General features: G+C 36.8%; 1 protein-coding gene and 1 non-coding gene across 2 annotated transcripts in view; both read left to right on the top strand.

The window, feature by feature from the left end:
* The window catches only part of Lonp2 (lon peptidase 2, peroxisomal), a 99,834-nt gene that overhangs the window by 69,257 nt on the left and 14,860 nt on the right, over positions 1–15,717 (top strand). The window lies entirely within an intron of this gene.
* Trnal-caa lies at positions 11,516–11,589 on the top strand. Its single transcript has one exon. It is a non-coding gene; the product is annotated as a tRNA-Leu (tRNA).

Below are 15,717 nucleotides of genomic sequence, written 5' to 3'. Positions count from 1 at the left end.
GTCCCCGCGGGCTCAGTTCCGGGAGCCGGAGTTCGGCTGCTTAGTGCTTGTTGTATGCTCTGATAGGAGCATGGTTCATGAAGCAGCCTCCGCGGGGCGGTTCCGGGAGCCGGAACTCGGCCGCCCCGCGCTCGGCGTTCGCTCCGATAGGCTCAGGTTCTTAGAAGCACCCAGGCGCAGAACCCTAGCAATCTGTTTGCAAGCCACAGGCGAATTGTAGCCTGGAATTACCTGATCTATGGCTGAATGAGTTGCGGTCAGTCGAAAACAGGGGACGTGACGTCAGTTTACCAACATGGTGGCTGCTGGCCTCCTCAGTGGACTGACCGGTGTGTAGAACCGAGAAGGACCGCTTCCTTCCCCCGTCTGGAACCCAGAATTCAGCCCTGAGTACGGTGCTTGCGCGGCTGGCAGAAACTGCAGCGCTGTAACCCTGCGTCTCTATCCCAGCGCACACTGCCAGGAGTGCATTTCTTTATATTAATAGGAAGTAATCTCTGTGCTTTGTGTAACATTTTACCAAATTGCTCTGTCTTCTTGGAGCATTCTTCTTGTTGCAGGATCTTCTCTTTTTTATCTTTTGAATGTTACATTGGTTATCTATTTCTGTATAACACTACCCCCAAAATTTAGCAGATTAAAATATTTAACAAACATTTATCTTTAGTTTCTGTGGATCAGAAATCCAGGGGCAGCTTACCTGAGTAGTTCTGGCTCAAGACTTTTCATGAGCTACACTCAAGCTGTCAACCAGCTGAAGGCTCACTTACATGGTTGTTAGCTGCCTTCAGTTCCTTGCTGACTCTTGGCCACAGTTCTGTTTTCCACCACATGGTCCTCTTCCTAGGCTTAGGACAGGGCAGCTGGGTTTCTCCCAGAGTGAATAATGTGTGAGAAGAGAAGATACAGAAAGCCAGGGACAGAGTCCAGAATCTGCAATCTTTTATAACTGTCGTTACCACGTTCTTTGGGTCATGCAGGCCAACCCTGGTACTACATGAGAGGGGACTGACTCCACAAAGCTGTGAATTCCAGGTGATGGGGACAGGCTTTTGGGAGCCATCTTATTTATTTATTCCTATTTTACAGAAGGTTTTTATACATTGCATTTCATTAATTCAGACCCCATTTCTCAGCATTGAAATAGTTTGTTTAGAGATCTAAGAAAAACTTTTGGTTTGGTTTGTTAATAGAGAATGAAAATTTCTGTGGTGCAGAAGCAGTAAGAATATCTCTATTATGCACTGTCAGGGGTCTTCAGGGGAAGAAAGCCTAATCAAACCCACAAACAAATGAATGATCCTTTAGCAAAAATGGAAACAATCTCTGTTTGTCATTTTTCAATGTGGATTTTGTTGCTGTTCTCATTCAGATTGTTAGGTATCTTTAGTGAAATGAAGATAATGGGGAAGTTTCCTATTACTTAGTTCCAGTTACATATAAGTCCGCCAACATTTTAACCTAAATCCCATGTCTTTCTTTCTGATTTGATTTGGAAAATAAAAAGAGAGTAATCATGTGTGTGCCTCTTGAGTCCAAAAACCACAGATCAGATTCATTGGCTATTTATTTTGGATTGTTAAAATATTCAAAAGTGAGATTTTAATTTCCACAGAAATGCCCAGCTTTGATGGTAAAACGTCTTTGAGCATTATCAAAGTTTTATCATTATTCTGGGTGCTAAATTAAAATGGGCCCCTGTTTTCCTAATCTTCAGGTTGTATAGCTTTGAAATTTTCTGCTTATTCCTATTCAATTTTCTAATTTAAATGACAGTAGCAGTTCTGCAATTATCACCATCTAAGACACTTTATTAAATGAAGAATTTTTAAAGCCAACACTGAAATTTATGCTGTTGAATATCCGTCAAACTTCAGCCGATTTCTTATTAAGGAACCAACCAGCACAGTCATGGTTTACAAGTTAGAATTAATTGAGTTGGGAATTTTCACTATTTAACGTTTTCCTGCATCCTGTTCATGCTTATCTTTCATTTGATTGTATTAGTGGCTCAGAACAAATAAAAATTTATAATTGTCAAAGCATTAAGGTTACTATTGAGTAATATGGATTTCAGAGCCAGTTTCAGTTCTCTAGGCATTTGATTTGCTGGTAGGGTGAGGTTTGGGGGCTTTGTAGCCTTCTGCTAAGAGTTAATTGGACTTTGCAAACAAAGATTATAAAAACATTAGATCTAGGATTAGGACTTTTTGTGCTAAATTCTTTGTATTTGGTGGGGACATTGGGCAGTATATTGTGTATAAATATTTACAGTCAGGTAGTATTCTAATCAGGTTGTGTTGATTTGTTATCAGATCTGCCTGTATTATGAAGATATACAATAGTCTTTTTCTAAGTCTGACATTTACACTGATTTACTGATTGTTCCTGCATCAATATTGACCTGGTTCAAGAGATTGTTTGCCTATATGCAGGTGGGAAGGAAACTAGAATGAAAGAAAAGCCCTTCTTACATATAACAGGAACCAGTCCCAGACACTTACTATTTACATTGTATTTTGGGACAACAAAATAAAATATTATAAAATAATCATATAGGAATCATATAGGAAGATGCAGTGGCCTTTGGGTATCATTTTTTTAATGTAGTTTTTAGTTGTAGATGGACACAATACCTTTATTTTATTTGTTTATTTTTTTATGTGGTACCAGGGATCGAACATGTGCTAGGCAATTGCTTTACCACTGAGCCACAACCCCAGCCAGGGTGTCATTTTTATACAGCCTTTCTTTTAATTTTTTTTCATTGGTGCATTATAATTATACGTAACAGTGGAATTCACTGTAAAACCAGTCCTTCTGTGTTACAGAAATATTTAGAATACTCTTGGAGGGTTTTTTTTTTAATATCACAAATTGTCTCTGTGATTTTAACTACTAATCCAAATAATTCTCCAAGAATATTTTCTGAATCTCTAATACAGGAAATGAAATTTATTAATGCCTATAACTTGCTGAGAAACGATGCAGGCTCACTTGTCTGGTACTGAAAAGAGAATCGTATATCTTGGGCCCTTGCATGTATTGATTCACTCAGTCAGAGTCAGCTAGCATTTACTGTATGCCAAGTTCTAAATTGGGAAATTGACTAATGAGTAACAAAAGTGTAGTCTGTTGGGGGAGGTAAGAATACAAATAAATAATTTTAAAATGTGGAATAAATACTGGTTTTTAAAGTCATTGGAGGCACTGAATTGATCATTGAAATTTTATTATAGTTAATTGTAGCTTTTTAAAATTGCTTTTAGTAAACTGAGACGAAAGTTCACTTATTTATATCTCTAATGTGAATGGAAAACTTTTCAGATTCTTTTTTGTTATTTTTATAAAGAGATAACTGCCACTAAAAATTGAAAAATGATTTGCAATCGTAATTTCCATCTACATTTCAATGGTTATAATGTAGAAATGTTTAGTAGGTAAATTTGAAAGAGAGTATATTTGGTAATATTAAGATTGTATTACCATCCCCAAAACAATGAAGAAAATATTGACAGAAAGAAAATAAAGAATAATTGATAGCAAAAATGTTCTTCTGGACATTGGATTCACAGGTTTTTCCTTTATAGTTTCCTTTCTTTCTCTTTTTGGTGCTAAGCATGCCCTGTCTTTGAGCTTCATCCCAGCCCCCAAAGCTACTTTCTTCCTTGAAAAAAGATTTTTTTAAAAAAAATATGCAGGCTCAAATGCCTTGGCAATCCTGGTCAGTAACTTGAATCTCAGTTGCATTTAGCGTACTTCCTCTGGCTGGGAAGAGGGTTTTCTGGAAGAGATTAACCTGAAACTGACAGTACAAATTATATAGTTGGAATCAGGTTTTTTTATTTTTTAATTTTTTTTTTTAAGATACTTTGCTTTCCTTTCTGCTGTCCCATGAGAAGGCTCTCAGATGCCTTTTTTTTTTTTTTGAAGTGGTACTAGAGATTTAACCCAGGGCACTCCACCTCTGAGCTACATTCCCAGCCCTATTTTTATTTTATTTTATTTTGAGACAGGAACTCAGTAATACACCTCCTACATCCTGATATAAGGACAGTTCACCAATCCCAGTTTGAGGTTGCTTTTCCTTCACAATTCAGAAACCCAGTGTGAAAGGATTCAACTTTCAAGAAAAAATTTTAACCAATAAATAAATATAAATAAAATTTTTTATAATATTGTGAAATAATTAATTTTCAGTGATTAAAAACATTTGGGTTGGGCTGGGGTTATGGCTCAGTGGTAGAGCACTTACCTAGCATGCGTTCGATTCTCAGCACCACATATAAACAAATAAATAAATAAAGGTCCATCAATAACTAATAAAAATTTTTTAAAATTTGTGTTTACTTGACATAATCAGTGCTAAAAACAGTGATTTTTTAATAAGTATTTTAGTGATTTATCATTTATTCACAAATGTTATTAAAATTTAAGGATTGCATACCCCAAATTCAGTTTAATTCAGTAACCATGATTGATTATCTGTTTTGAATGAGGTACCTTGATGAATGGTGTGGACACAGTAGAGTTCATGTAGTCTGAATTTTATTTTATAAATAAGGAAACTGAGGCCCCATTTCTTATACTAGGTTGTACTCTCTAAATGTTAGATGAACTGGTGGTTTCTCCTCTAGGCTAAAAGGAATTTCAAAATAGTGGGGACTAGACTTAGAAAGGTATTGGTGCTACATTGTAGTACACACACACACACACACACACACACACACACATCCCGCCCCTCCCCAGTACTAGGGATTGAACAAAGGACCTCATGCAAGCTAGGCATGTGCTCTACCACTGAGTGGTAATCCCCAGCCTACCACACCCAGATTACAGTGGAGCTAAACATTTCACATCATCTAGTGATGTAGCTGTCATAATATAGGACAGCACATTAGTCACGTGTTGGTGATGATGCTGATATAAACAAACCCATATCCCAGTACTATAAAAATATAGCATATACAATTATGTACATCACATAATACTTGATGATAATAAATAACTATGTTACTGGTTTATGTATTTACTATATGTATATATCTATACCTTTTGTCATTTCTTTTTTGGGTGTGTGTGTGTGTGTGTGTGGCATTGAGGATTGAACCCAGGGCCTTGTGCATACAAGGCAAGCACTCTACCAACTGAGCTATATCCCCAGCCCCAATATTTTTTAATTTTATTTTTTACAATATTGAATCCAGCAGTTTACCAATGAGCTACATTGCTGAGGGCCATAGCCAAGTCAAAATGACGCATGGCATTTTTGCCAGAACGGAGTGGTTGAGAGGTGACACTAGCAAGCCATTGAGATGATAATGGTTATGTTAAGCTGTGTATTCAATTGTAATATTAGACCCCTGCTGTCCGCCTTGGCCTGCTACTTTGGAGTTCCCAGTTGAGTTCGGTTGAGCTCTCGTGGGGATTCCTGAAGAGTTCGCCTTGGTTGGTGGTTCCTGGAGGAGCCGCGTGCATGGCGTTCAGGGGAGTTCCTGCGGAGCGTGTGTGGAGTGTGCTGGTGGAGTTCAGAAATAAAGTTTGTTCCTGCTTGAGTGGCTCATGATTTGTGCCCAGCCAGACTGCGGCATTACATTCCTGGCCCTTTTCATTTTGAGATAGGGTCTTAATAAATTGCCCATGCTGGCCCCAAACTTGTGATCCTCCTGCCTCAACTTCACCAGTATCTGGGATTATAGCATGCACCACCACACTTCACTATATCTTTTATAATTACTTTAGAGTATAATACTTCTGCTTCCCCCCCCCCAAAAAAAAAGAAGAAGAAGAAGGTTTACTGTATAGCAATATCCTGTGTTACACCAATAGAAGCCTCATACATCTCATGTTTACCACATCTCTTCACTGCATCAAAAGGCCACATCAAATGAAGAATTGTTGTGATGATCTAGGCAGGAAGAATAATTGTTATCTGTAAAGTTTCTGCTGTGTGCCATACTATGTTGTAAGCATTTTACATATATTTACTAATGTAATCCTCCAATAACCTATAAGGTAGGTAATGCTTTTTAGGTCCAGTTTGCAGATGAGAAAACTAAAACACAGATGATTCAATAACTTGCCCAAGGTTCACAGTTTCTAAAGGTTTATGGTCAAGATTCTAACCTAAGAGGCCTGGCTTTAAGCCTAAAGTCAGTAGCTACACTATGCTTTCATTATCCTCATACCCCATTCCATTATCCCTATAATAACATTTTGAAGTGTAGGTACTACTTTACTTATTTCAGATGAGGAAATAAGAGCTTAAGAAATGGATGTCTGTAAAGCAAATTAGGAAAACAATTCTATTTGCAATACTATCTAGAATATTTAAATACTTAGGAATAAATCTAACCAAGAAGGTGAAAGATGTATATGCTGAAAACTATAAAGCATTGCCAAAATAAATTAGACATTAAATAAATGGGAAGATAACTATGTTCTTGGTTAAGTAAACTTAACATTGTTAACATGTCCATACTATGCAAAGTGACCTACAGATTTACTGTAGTTCCTTCCAAATTCCAAGAGCCTTTTTCAAAGAAATGAAAGAGTACATCTTCAGATTCAAGAGACAAAATAGTCTTGAAAAGAAAAAAAGGGGTTGTTTCTACCTTTTGGCTTATGTGAATGATGCTGCTATGAATATCAAACAAATATCTGTTTATATATCTGTTTGACACACAGATATCAAGAGATATTGCTTTCAGTTCTTTGGGATATACACAGCACCTAGGAATGGAATTGTTGGATTATATTGTAGCTCTGGTTCAGCACTTTGAAAACCTGCCAAACTGTTTTGCTGAATTCATCCTGACTTTAAAATTTATTACAGAGCTATTGTAATTAAAGTGGTATGGTATCAGTACAAGGACAAAAATATAGACCAGAGGAATAGAGTGGAGAGAAATGAAATAAAAGCTTACCTATGTGGTTAAATGATTGTTAACAAGAGTACCAAACCCTTCACTTGGAAAAGAACAATCTTTTCAATAATTTATGCTGAGAAAACTGGATCTCCATATGCAAAAGAATGAAATTGGACTTGCATTCTTGCATGATAAAAATGAACTAGAAATGGATCAAAGATATAAACTTAAGAGCTAAAACCAATACAACTCTTAAAAGACTTAGGGAAGATCTTCATAACATTGTGCTTGACAGTGAATTCATGAATATGACAAAAGAAGTGACAACAGAAGCAGAGGCAACAAAAGAAAAAATAGATACACTGGACTTCATCAAAATTTAAAATTTTGTACATCAAAGGACACTATTGAGAAAGTGAAAAAACAACCTATCCAATGGGAGAAAATATTTGCAATCATATATATATGATTAAAGATTGATATACAGAATGTATATGAAGAACTCCTACAGTTTAATTACACAAAAAGAACCCAATTAAAAAATGGGCAAAATATTTGAATAGATATTTCTCTAAAGAAGATATTAGAATGGCTAGTAAGCATGAAAGGATGCTTACTATCATTAGTAATTAGGGAAATACATATCAAAACCATAAGGAGATATTACTTATGCCTAGTAGGATGGCTATAATACTAATTTAACTTTTAATTATTTTTGGTACTGGGGATTGAACCCAGGGGCACTTAACTACTGAGCCACACCACAGTCCTTTTTTATATTTTATTTAGAGACAGGGTCTCACTAAGTTGCTGAAGCTGGCTTTGAACTTGCAATCTTCCTGCCTCAGCCTCCAGAGCTGCTGGTATTATAGGTTTGTGCCACTGTCCCCAGCTACATTAGTTATTTTTAATAGGATGATAATAAGTATTGGCAAGCATGTGGAAGCATTGGAACTCTCCTGCATTGCTGATGGCAATGTCAAATGGTGCATGCACCATGAAGAACACTTTGGTAGGTCCTCAGTATTTGAACATAGCATAATAACCCAGCAGTTTCATTCCTAGTCACTGTATATATTCAAAAGAATTGAAAGTGAGGACTCTGATATTTGCATACTTATGTTCATAGCATCATTATTCACAGAAGCCAAAGGCGTGAACATCCCAAGTGTTCATGATCAGATGAATGGAGAAACAAAATATTATATATAAATACAATGGGATATTATTCAAAAATAGGTTTTTTTTTTCCTTTTGGAGTGTGGATTGAACTCAGAGGCACTCTACCACTGAGCTACATCTCCAGCCCTTTTTTTGTTTATTTGAGATGGGGTCTTACTCAGTTGCTCAGGTCAGCCTTGAACTTGTGATCCTTCTGTCTCAAGACTCCTGAGTATCTGGGATTACAGGTGTGCATCACCACATAGCATAGGCATGTAATTTTGATGTATTCCACAACATTGATGGACCTAGAAAACGTACTACATAAAATAAAGCAGACACAGGACAAATATTGTATGATTCCACTTAATATGAGGTATCCAAAGTAGTCAGGTTCACAGAAACAGAGTATAATGGTGGGTTACCAGGGTTGTGGGGAGGGGAATGTGAACAATTATTCAGTAGGTACAGAGCTTATGCTAGAGATGATGAAAAAGTTTGGGTATAGATAGTGGTGATGGGCATAACACTATTGTGATTATGTTTAATGCTCCTGAATTGTACATTTGCAAATAGATTTTAACCAGAATATCATTTTAAGATATTTTGCTATATAATTATACCATAATGGGCTGGGGTTGTGGCTCAGCGGTGGAGTGCTTACCTAGCACATGTAAGGCGCTGGGTTTGAGCCTTAGCACCACATAAAAATAAATAAAATAAAGGTATTGTGTCCAACTACAAGTAAAAAAAATTTAAAAAAATAATTATACCATAATAAAGTTGTCTTAGCTGGGCATGGTGGCACACATCTGTAATCCCAGTAGCTCAGGAGGCAGATGCAGGAGGTTTAAAAGCAGCCTCAGTGACTTATTGAGGCTCTAAGCAACTTTGTGAGACCCTGTCTCAAAATAAAAATAAAAACAGATCTGGGGATGTGGCGCAGTGGGTTATCAGGATTGAACCTCTGGGTTCAATCCTGATAAATAAATAAAATAAAGGTATGTGGTACCAAAAAAAAAAAAAGGCAGGGGGAAGGTTAAGGAACTTTCCCAAAATTACTGTTGTAAGTGAAAGAAGCTAAGTTTCAAACTCGGGCTGGCTGATGCCTCTTGGAGGTAGAGTGGAGAATCAATTCTACCTCTGCTGGGCATTTTGGAGGATCTTCCCCAAAGCAGGAATACTAAAAATGGGAAATTTTGTTTTTTATTTAAAGCAGCTTGTTATATCTGTCAGTGGCCCTAAAGTTTTTTAAATCTAAATGTATCAACTGTTCTTAGTGGTTCAGAGTTGGCTACTCCTAAACTCTGCCACTCTTTAAAAACAAGTGTTTTTTCTTTTTCTTTCTTTCTTTTTTTTTTTGTACAATATGAAAGGATAAATTTTTAAATGATAAAATCATTGCTAGCATACAAATAAAAAAAATGTCAAAGATTTTAATGATTCATTAGTTAGTAAAAGAACCAATAAGATGTTACATCCACTTCAGTGGAGAATCCAAAAACACCAGACACATTTGTAGGCAATCAGGAATGCTGAGATTAATTTAAGAGATTCAAAACCTGCTTATTGGGAAGGGAGGAATCAGTTGCACCTCTAGAAGACAAAATTCATTTCATGTCTATGAGCAAGAAACATTTGCATTGCTAAATAGTTTTATACAACTTACAGACAACAGACCCAGACAACCCAGAAGGGTACACTAGACTCAACACCCAGTAGTCTATTTTTGTTCATTTTGAAAGTCTTTTATAGTTTTCCCTGACAACAGTCCTAGAAGGGAGTCTGTCTGTTCATACCAGTTCATACCAGTTATGTTATTTATATGAATTATTTAGAGTAAGGAAAAAATACCTACCTACCTCTCTCTTTCTCTTTTGTTCTCCCTCCCTCCTTCCCTTCCTCCCTCTTTCTCTCTCAACAGAGTTCTATGTTGCCCAGATGACTTGAACTCAGTGGGCTCAAATAACGCTCCGCCCTTGGCCTCCCCAGTAGCTGGGACTATGGGAATGCCCCACTGAACCTGGTTCAAATAATCTAATCTCCAAATTTACCACCAGTTTCCTTTGTCTTGTCAAGGAACTCCTGAGCCATAGGTGGCCTTTCTGGACTGGACTATAGGGATAAAAAGTGTCTGTAGCTGAGAATCAGGAGTCTCAATAATATCTATGGTTGCTATCTACTACAGGCAATTTATTTAATCTCCCTGGGTCTTTTTCCTTTGTTATAAAATAGAGGATTGGACCAGATCTTTGAGTTTCTTCGCATCTTTTAAATTTTTATGTCTCATGGTTCTATCCTGTGCTTCCTGAATTTCCTAAGCTCCAGAATATAACCTAGGCATTCTCAAGGAACTGTCTTCCTAGGGACATTATATTAGTATGACAGAAACAGTAATAATCATTTCTGTGGAGAAGGAGTCCCCTCTGGACCTTGTTTTATTGCTGACTTAACAAATTCTGTACACCCCTTCCTTCTATCCTCCACCCCTAGTTCACAAACATTAAAAACCTGCTTTTTTGTAAAAGTGAACACACAAATGTGGAAGAAGGAATTCCTGTTATACTTCTGTACCACAGAATTTATCTTTTGAACTCATGGAACTGGGCTTGAAAGGGTAAGCAGAATAGAAGGAATAAGAAGTGATAACTAAGATTCCCTGTCTTGAATAAAGATTATTGATATCCCAGGGATATCTGTAGTTAGATTGAGTTTTCTTCGCATTCTGGGGAATTGTTGGTATTAGGCCTCCCTATTACTTTCCACTGGTTGGATCATCTGCAAGAGACACCATTTTGCTGCAGGATTTATATAAAAAGACAAGGAGTTAAAAAAAAAAAAAAAAAGCTACTGGAGTTTCCTGAGGTTTTACATCCCAATATTCTTTCTCTTTACTCCTCTTGGATTATCTCCTTTTTTCCCTCCTTCCCACAGTGGTTCTGAAGCAAATTAGCAAGGCCCTAAGCAACTCAGCGAGACCCTTTCTCTATTAAATAAAGTGTAAAAAAGGGCTGGAATGTTAAGTACCCCTGGGTTTAATCCTGCTTTCATAGAAAACATGTTCTTGTGGCAAAGGAAAAAACCTGGGTGGAGAAGAACATTTGAGTTTCCCCAGTGACAGCTGCTTAGGAAAAACCTAATCCTTCCTTCTGAGGAGTTTGTAGCTATAGAATTTCCCTTCACAATAGCTGTGGTGACATCAGCTCCAGAGTATGGCTCAGCTGGACTGGGAACACACCCACAGGTCTCTGCAGACGTCACCACAGTTCATGCAGCCCCAGCTACCATTTGCTTATCTGCTGCCTCAAACTCCTCCTTTTTGCTCTGACCATCTTGGCTGTGTGCTGAATTAAACTCAAAAAGACTGGTAATATCTGTGAAAGAAGAGCATGAAGATATCCTTGAGGAGAGTAAATTAGCTAAAAATACTTTAGCTCCTTCCCACTTTCTCACCAATTTTATTTAAAATAAAAGTAGTTGAGGGCTGCGGATGTAGCTCAGTTGGTAGAGTGCTTGCCTCAAATGCACAAGGCCCTGGGTTCAATCCCCAGCACCACAAAAAAAGTAGTTTAAGTAGGGTGGGGTTGAGCTAGCTTGTTGTACTCATTTTACTCTTCCATGACCTTTCTTTTCAACCTCTATTTAATAGCATTTTATTAAAGAGCACTTTATTATTATTAAGAATATGCTTCTAAGTTATTTGTAAAGTGAATTTTAATAGGTAGCATTTATAGTAAATATAATAGTAATACATAGGATAGCATAGGGCTAAGTCTTGAGTTTTTTAAAAGCATATTTTGAATTTATATATTCCCAATAGTTGTTTGATTGTGGTCAGAACCCTATCTATTCCTGTGTTGAAATTGGTTGTAGAGAGCACTTTGTTTTCTTTAAATGAAAGGTTTATAGAGTAAGAATATGTGGGTCTTGCCAGGCGAAGTGGTGCACACCTGTAATCCCAGAAGCTCAGGAAGCTGAAGCAGTAGGATTGTGAGTTCAAAGCCAGCCTCAGCAAATTAGCAAGGGCCTAAGCAACTGAGACCCTGCCTCTATTAAATAAAATGTAAAAAAGGGCTGGGAATGTTAAGTGCCCCTGGGTTTAATTCTAGGAAGGAAGGAAGGGAGGAAGGGAGGGAGGGAGGGAAGGAAGGAAGGAGTCTTAGAAATCTATAATAATTATTATTCTAAAAGGGAGCTAATAGTGTAACTCAGTACCTCTCATTATTATCTTCTCCCCAAAACTCTCTGAGGATACTGTAATTATTCTGATTTTGCCAATTAGAAAACAGATGCAAAGAGGTAAAGTGACTTTGCGCAAGGCCAATTAGGAAGCCAGAGCCAGGTTTGAAAACTACTGTTTCATGTTAACCTCATAACACATGGAGTAACTTTTGTTAACATTTTGGACCATATCACTTGGTATATTGTATAAAAATCAGGCAGTGTGAAATTGTATGCCATCTCCTTTCTCTAGGTTAACGTTTCAAAAAAATATTTTTACATTACTTAAAAACACTTGGAAACCAGTGTTAGTGGCTGTGTAGTATTTTATCAGATGGATGTGCGTGTTCCATGATCACCTAACCATGCTTCCAACATTCATTATTTATAGTGAGTCTGATTCTTGCTACTATGTAGAATGCTACTGTAACTTTATACATAAACTGTTATCTGTACTTTTTTATATGTTCTTAAGACTAGATTGCTACAAAATAAAATAGAGGCTGAGATTTTGAACATTTGAAATGTTCAATATATTGCCAAATTACTTTCCTGAGAAATTAAATCATAAGCAACACTGAAAATATTTCTTCTCTTTAATGTTGACCTTTGTTATTTCTTAAACTTCTTTACTAGCTGTTTTATTTTAATAACCAGAAAAATGACATCTGGCTTTTATAACTTCTTTGCTTCTTAGAGAAACAATCATTTTAATATGCATATTAACCATTTTTAAACCATTATTTAGTCCAACAGAAGGGTACATAAAGAAGAAACTACATAATTCCAGTAGAAAGGATTTGGGAGTGGGGGCTTCCATATTATGCCAGCACGTTGAAATTTTTGTTTCTGTTGTTTTTACCTTCCCTGAAAAAGTTTATCCTGCTTGAGTGTAACAGTCTTGGATAAGGCCTGTCTCGTCTTGGTGCTGATATCTTCTGACAGGGAGAACATGGATCTAGAACAGAGTGCTTGAAAACCTGTGCATGAGACTGGGAAGGTTTAATTGTATCTGGGCCTCATTCCCCAAATGGCATGTATAGGATGGTATTTTATTTGTTCTTTACTTTAATGAGGAATCAAGCATGTATTCTGTGAAAATTCAGCATTTCCTTGCTCTCTTGTTGTATTACACAAGGTACAGTGGATTTTTTAAATTTTATTTATTTATTTGATATTGGGAATTGAACCCAGGGGCACTTTACCACTAAGCCACCTCCCCAGCCCTTTTTTTTAATTTTGAGACAGGGTCTTACTGAGTTGGTTAAGGGCCTCACTAAGTTGCTAAGGCTGGTCTTTAACTTGGGATCCTCCTGCCTCAGCCTCCTGAGTCACTGGGATTCCAGGTGTGTACCATTGCACCTGGCAGTGCGATCCTGTCACCCAGTTAGTTGGCACCATCTTCTTGACTGGTGCTTTAGTTCTCTAGGCTTATGTTCTTATATAGAAAATGACAATTTAAAGTGCAGATTAGTTCTGAGTTTGTTGAATATTTTACAGTACAGCTGCTGTGCCTGAATTATAATCCTTTGTATTATAAGGTCTAGTCTAGTTTTATTAGAAATAGCTGTCCCCACCCCCACCTACTCAATACTCAGTACTCAAATTCAGGCTAAATTCAGTCCCACACTTTGAAAAGAATTGATGTCCTAAGGCATTGGTTACATAATTGTGGATAGGCTTTCACCCATCCAGCCTTGCTTCCTCCTGTAATAGTGAAATACAGGCTGGCAACAGTAATTTGATCTCAGAAAAGCTCACAAAGCACCGCACACTGGAGAAACTTGCAGCCTCCCTGTACTGGCTGAAATTTCAAAGTACCACTTCCTTGCGTCTTTGGAGTATAGTAACCTGAGACAAGTAGTGCTTTTCTTTCTGTGCATTAATTTTAATTAAGCAAAGACACCTGCTTTCTCTTCAGCTTTGAAATCTACATGTAGTTAAACTGATCACTGGAGTTTTTTTCCTAACCTGGGTCTTTGGAATTGCTCGGAATAAATGTGTTGCAAGCAGAACAATAGGCAGAAAATCTACCATTTCACAAGCTACTAAGAAATCCAATAATTACTAGATTTTGTGAAACAAATGAGTGACATAAAAGAAGTTAGAAAGATCAGGAAGATTTCCTAGAATATGATTGGGCCAAACCTTGCAGGTGTGATTCTGAGAGTACATGTAATTCAAGACTCAGCACCTCTGATACAATAGGTGTATTGCACTTTACAGTCCACAAAGGATTTTCTTAACTTTCAGAACAGTCCCACCGAGACAGGTAGTGAGAGGTTTAACACTTTGCATAGCATCATTTGTTCTGTCAGATAGCCATAAAGTAGTGAGAATATGAATTGTTGTTTTCTTTCTGTATCACTTCTGATTCCATCTTAAAGAAGAGCCCAGCAAAGCCCAGGAGAATAGTCAGTAAATCAGCAGATGTCGCCTCAGGTATTTATGATTACTCCAAGATGTCTCCAGTTAGCATTAGAGTCTAAAATTAAGGCTTGCCACAGTTAACTATATTCAGTAATCACTTTGGAAAGAAAGAAATTAGTGGAAAAAAAGTTATTATAACTTCATGAGATATCAGAAAGGAGAAGAAAAAAGGAATGAAGAATCATAGCAGAACTAAAACAGAGACATATAATGTCAGGTAACAATGTAATTATTATATATTGCTTGTTAATACATAATAGTGATCACTTTTAGAAGGCAGTATATGTAAAGAGGTAACAAAAGTGGTAGAGTGCTTGCCTAGCAAGTGTGAGGCACTGGGTTCAATTCTCAGCACCACATAATGAAGGTCCATTGACAACTAAAAATATATATTTAAAAAAAAAGAATTTTATACAAAGTATTTTATGAGGAATTATAAGAATAATTATGGCAATTCTAAAAGAAAAAGAAACACAAGATTAGCGTGAGCTACAATAGTGCCCAACATTTTGTACATATTTTGAACCTCTATTCCTCTTTTTTAGGTTTCTGACCACAGGTTTATAATATTCTTTTTTCTCAAACTGGAATTACAAAGACTGATAGAGGAGGCCTGTTAAATCCTTTGTGAAGTGTGACTATTAAATGTATCTAGTCCCAAACCAAGTCAATACTTTAATAAGATATCAGCCACAAAGGTGGCACAAAAGAAGTAGCCCATTATTACAGGGATTTCAAACCAGGCTTCATATTCTCTCACCATTATATTTATTTATTGGCAAATGATAACCTTATTAGAGTTGAGCTATTTGTTTACAAAAGGTTCATTACTTATATGAGTTCTATCATTTCCAAGTTCATGTTGCCCATTAGAAAATGGGACACCTGATCAAACTCCTCTGGAGAGGGAATTGAAAGTTGGTCATAAAGTTGAGTTGTGTTGATCTAACAGAGAATTGTACAAAGTAATCTATTGCATTTGACTCCTCAGTATCAGGTCTGTAAAGGCCATTAGTTAAATATTGCCAGACATTGT

This window comes from Marmota marmota, unplaced genomic scaffold (genome assembly GCF_001458135.2).
Source record: "Marmota marmota marmota unplaced genomic scaffold, marMar, whole genome shotgun sequence".
Classification (NCBI taxonomy): domain Eukaryota; kingdom Metazoa; phylum Chordata; class Mammalia; order Rodentia; family Sciuridae; genus Marmota; species Marmota marmota.
Note: the sequence above shows the minus strand (reverse complement) of the source record. Positions and strands in the feature narration are given on the sequence as shown.